The sequence below is a fragment of the Numida meleagris genome, chromosome 2 (genome assembly GCF_002078875.1).
Source record: "Numida meleagris isolate 19003 breed g44 Domestic line chromosome 2, NumMel1.0, whole genome shotgun sequence".
Classification (NCBI taxonomy): Eukaryota; Metazoa; Chordata; class Aves; order Galliformes; family Numididae; genus Numida; species Numida meleagris.
This window is the reverse complement of record NC_034410.1, coordinates 24,009,378-24,014,756: the sequence shown is the minus strand read 5'-3', so window position 1 is coordinate 24,014,756 and position 5,379 is coordinate 24,009,378. Positions and strand designations below refer to the sequence as shown.

Here is a 5,379-nt window from a genome sequence, read left to right as displayed (position 1 = left end):
CAAGCAGGTGGGAATGCTGTCATAGGTTTATCCCACATAACCTTTGTCCAGGACGTGTGTCAGATGCAATAGATGGGATAGCTGTACATGTATTTGACAGTCTGCCATTTTTTTTTCCCATGTGCAGGATACAAACTGGGGAAATGAAAGCCTCTTTTGTCTTTGCAAGATATTGGCTCTTAATTTTAGCTGATAAGCACCATTCCTGAAGGCAGGTAATTGCTTTGAATGACTCTTGTGATGTTTCTTTGGACATTGAAAAGTTATGGGGTTTTTTTGTTTTGTTTTGTTTTTTAATTTGGGGCATTTTACCACCTTCTTGCCCAGCAGCTTGGCTGTTGCTTGTTATGACTCCTACACTGGAAACATTTGCTTCCCTCATTATTTGCGAAGTATAAGTTACCAAAGCAATATAAATAATTCATGAGCGTGCCTGCCATGTGTGGGAATAAATTGTATTTGTGTGAGAGGAAGAGTTCAGGGGGGTACAACATTTGGAACAAATGAGTGCAAAAGACACTAGAACTAGGCTGGATTTGTGGCTAATTTCTAACAAACCAATAAAATGCAAAGCAGAGAAAGCAGAGGAAATGAGCAGGCAGTGATGACCTAACCTGGAAGTAATTTGAGACCAGGTAAGCATGTGTGTCCACAGCCTGAGTGCATACTCTGATTAGCAGGAGTGTGCAAGCTGTTGTGTGGGTGCAAAGATAGCAGACCTAACCATTCAGATCTTCATTACTAAAGAAAAACAGTAAGTAGTATATTTTGTCTCCTTCACGGGAAAGGGGATTATGCAAGAGGGAGAGAAGGAAAATGGGGGTAGAAAATGGCCTTATTTCCATATAAATTACAAAGTCACTAAACAGCTACATTGATATGGGTCCCAATTTTAGCTGACCTATTGTGTATCTGGGAAACTTTGCAGAGATGTTGTCATCATGGGCAGCTTTGTCTGTAAATGATGCAAGGTGAAAAACACTGCGGATGCTAAATGCTCAGCCACATCAAAAGATGAGGAGAGGGTTCAGTGCTTTACAGATTTTGGTCCAGGATTTTGTGCAGTTCAGTCTTGAAGAAATTTTTAATTCATTCATTCTTCATGCATTTATCCAAAGAAAAAATGTCAAAAGGCGCAGTTTGCCAAGTTGCTAGACACTGTGTGACCACCTGCAGCTAACTATATCGATGGTGAACTTGAGGCATGTTTGAGAAAGGTATGGGTATTCTCCTTCCCTGTAGTCTACCTGACAGCTACACCCAGGCTCTGGGAGACTCTCCTCGAGCCCTTCAGGCAGACCAGGACCCAGTTGAGCTCCCTGACCTGATAGGCAAGTGTTGGGTATGTGATACCTCTGAGGAGGATGGTGAGCCAGCTGTACTTCCTTTGGCACAAGCTGGGTCCTGCTCTGGTGCCTGAAGTACCAGTGGGCAGGGAGGGGTTCCCACCTGAGGGAGGAGGTGGACAGCCCCTGGGGACGGCCCTTTTGGCTCACAGGCTTGGCTTTGAGCAATGCTGTCACAACTGGCTCCGGCTTCCAGCTGCCGTTGTGTTTGCCTCCTGACAGGAGGTCTAGAAAAACAGATAAATCAAAGCTAATGCTGAAAATTTGGCCCACTGAGATTTAAAAGAGAAGCCTTAAACAGCACGTGGACTTCAGTGCTAAGGCATGTGCAACGTGAGTTGAAGATGCCAAGATAAGCTTAGCCTTTTCCGGTTATCGGTATGTACATCACCTCTGACATTGTTTGACTAAAACATGGTTTATAAAACAGGCACGTTCCTTTTCCGCAGCTCAGAGAGATACAGAAACTGAAATCATATTTTATGAATGGAAAATGAAATTAGCCTGAAATTACAGTGATAAATGTAGCTTTAGAAAATCTTAATTCACTTCAGTCAAGTGATTAACTTCTGCCACTCCACTGTGCTCAGTTATTGCAAAGTCATTTGGTGACATTAAACAATTAAACTTTAGACCTGGGAATAATTTTGCAAATCTTTATAGAACCATAAAGTTCATTATTGTTTTACATGCTTTGGATGAAATATAGTGCGTAGCTCCAGCTGTTTACTCTAGCATAAAGCCAGCCTCTGGATAGAAAATGATAAGGTCTGGGCAAAGGACCAACTCTCAGCCGGTCCAGCTCTCCCAAATGGCTATTCTCTGCAGAGCAGAGAGCTCCTTTGTTTCTCATCGTGAAAAGTTCCTGGAAAATAGTTTCTACTGTAACAGTCTGACCAGAATGATAACTGTAGGCAACAGTGGTCAGGAACAATCCTAGCAAGTGGACAGGCTTGGCTGGGGCAAGCTCCTTTGCCAGTGCACTCCAGTCAGCAGGGTGGTGTTTGAGAGGCAGCAACACACTCACCTGAAATTCAAAGCACTTGAAATGTAGGCATTTTAACTTTTCTGCACAGTGTTCAGCCTGGTTCCTTTCTTCGTGTCATTATTCCACCACAACAGGAACGTTTTCATTGTAAATAGCCCTATTTCTGAGGAAGAAAACTGGGGCCCGTTACAAGGAAAATTGTTGCTTTACTGAAAACACATGTGAAATGTCATGATTTCTCATTTTTTCACAACCAAATTACCGTTTTGTGTGACATGCAACAAAACCATAACATATGTAGGGGTGTGAAAATGGGTAATAACACAGTAGAAAAATGCAGTGAATGTTCTCAGTGATTTCTCAAGACCCTGCTCTTTTAATGGAGTTGCTTTAATACGGATTAAACTAATGCACAATATGTACTGGATTTTTCTCACATCTTTGTTGACAGTAAAGGCAGATAGCTAGCGTGACTGATATTTGTGTACACTTCTCTGCTGTTCAGTTGTCACAGATTTGGAGACAGAGACTTGCCAGTGTTCTTCCCCCAGGTGCCAGGCATAGGCAATAATGGAGCTGGTGGCCCAAGGGCCATTCTCTTCTGGCCCTTTTTCAGCCCCAGGGCTGCACCGTGGCCCAGGAACTGATTTTTGAAGCCTGCAAGAGCTAATTTCCAAGCAGAAGCTTATTGCTTGCACATTCTGCCTGACAAATGTTATTTATAATAAGCTGCAAGACTCCAGAGGTGATACCAGCGTGGCAACAAATCGCTGCATGACAATACTACTTACTGTAGCAAGAAACAGCTTTCTCTGTGACCGCATTTCTAATTGGGCTGTAAGAAATAGCATTAGAGCAGTGGTGTATAAGCAAGAATCATATTTGCATGAGGCTCATGGCTCACTGTGGCTCATCCAGATACCACTTTACAACTTCAGTCATCAAATCAGCAGAACCACAACAGGCTCTGGTACAAGCCAAAGGGGAAAGTGCCATTGTAAAACTGAATACAGCTGCTTCCATAATAGGACTAATTGCATATTGCATCGCAGAGCTAAATTAGTAGTGAAAACAGTTATAAAACCAACAGACAGTGAAACATGACTCACTGAGGAATTGCTGCCAGTTCGGCGAATTCTTATTGGCCCCAGTTCAACAGCCCACACCTGCATTTTCTGAATGGTAAATATATAATAAGGCATAATTACTAGAAAAACACGCAGCACTCCAAATGTGACAACACACTACTTGTTTATTGGGATAGTGAATAGTATATAATAAGTTTGACCCAAAGTACTTCTGAGCCACCTGGGGTCACGATGGAGAGGGGAGATGGACAGTGAAATCCCAAAGTACCTAAGCCACGAGGAGCTGTCTGCAGTGAGGCTGACGACTGCTTCCAACTGACAGACTGAAGTGATAGAAAACTCCTTGTGCTACTAAATCAAAGGAGGGTAAAGAGGAAAAAAGCATAAATAATAATCACCATTAAACAAAAAAAAAGTAAAATCAGATATTTATAGTCTAGCTTAAATATTCAGGCTGCAATGACTTGGGTTGTCTCAGCTGACTTTACTCACAGTAATAACTTTCTCAATACAAAACAGATGGATAAAGCAAACTTTGCCTGCTCCTGCTGCTCACGGTCCCTTTCTCCTTCTGTTTCTGGAGTAGCCCTGTGTGACTGCCATGCGTACAGGTCTCCCAGGTGTGGGAGTCAGACCTCAAAGCAGTGAGTGCGAAGCCAAGATCCTGCATGGGTGCACCTTGGTTCCCTCAGCAGCTGTGCCTGTCCCTGCCTGTTCCTGGTGCTGACTGGGCAGAACAAGGAATTACTTTACCTTTTTTCTCCTAGACTTTGGATCTGGGTAATGCTGCTTCTTAATTTCAGAGAATTGCAACAAAGCACAGAAACCCCAGAGCAGTGTCCCTCTGATCAGGCAGGACTGATGCTGCTTCGCTACACATTTTGGCAGGATTGAGGAGCTGCTGGAATCTGGGGGGGTGTTTTGCTTCATGGGACACATACAGACATTTTGCAGTACATCACATTTCTGCCATTACTTCAAAAAAAGTATCATGCTTAAACAGCGTGTAAACCAGAAGTAGGTACAAGGTAGGAGGCTCTCTACCTCCCGTAAGACAAAGCCAAGCAGCTTAGGAATAAATATTATACTTTAAGGCGTTCCCAGCATCTCCTCTTCTATCCAGAAATTGTGCCTTGGCAGATTTTTAGTATCTCTCGTGTCTGTCTGGGGTTTCCAGGCAGCTGGAAGTGCTAACAGACTGGCAGCCACGTCAAATCAGATTTACTGTGTGCATGCTGAACTGCATGTAGGCTGGAAATGCCATAAAGGATAAGGTTGATCTATGTCCGTATGGAGTAAAACAACCAGCTAAAACAAGAGGAGCTTTACTGGTGACACTACAGGGCCAGAATTTCATTCTTCATTTCAATACAACATTTTAAGAAGTAGGGTTTTGCCCATGACAGTACCACGTCAGTACATTATTGACTACACTAGGTTTTTACTTCAAGATATCCAGGTCCAAAAGCATGTTATAGGACTTTGTTCTGATCCTACCTCCATATATTTTCTTTTAATTTTCATGAACACAATTTTGGGGGGCCTGGAGAGCTCAGATTATAAAATAATAGAATCATTAAGGTTGGAAAAGACCACTAAGATCACCTAGTCCAACGGCCAACCCACCCCCACCATGCCCACTGACCATGTCCCTCAGTGCCACACCTACATGTTTCTTGAACGCGTTTGGGGATGATGACTCCACCACCTCCCCTGGCAGCCTGTTCCAGTGCTTCACCACTCTTTCTGAGAAGAAGCTTTTCCTAATATCCAACCTGAGCAAACAGAGATGCTGTAGTTTAAGACATAAAGGCATCAGCACCATCAGCAACACTGTGTAGAGAATTGCATTGAATTTTATGCTGGCAAGCAGCAGAAGCATCACATAGAAACCAAAATTCTCTGAGCTCTGAATTAAAATTAAAACTGTACTTGTGGGAAGAAAGAAGGAGGGGAT

General features: G+C 43.1%; 1 long non-coding RNA gene across 1 annotated transcript in view; it reads left to right on the top strand.

Annotated features, from left to right (window-relative positions):
• The window catches only part of LOC110394859, a 27,355-nt gene continuing 22,096 nt past the window's right edge, over positions 121-5,379 (top strand). Inside the window, exon 1 of the long non-coding RNA XR_002435976.1 lies at positions 121-754. This is a non-coding gene — a long non-coding RNA (uncharacterized LOC110394859). The remainder of the gene's footprint in view (positions 755-5,379) is intronic.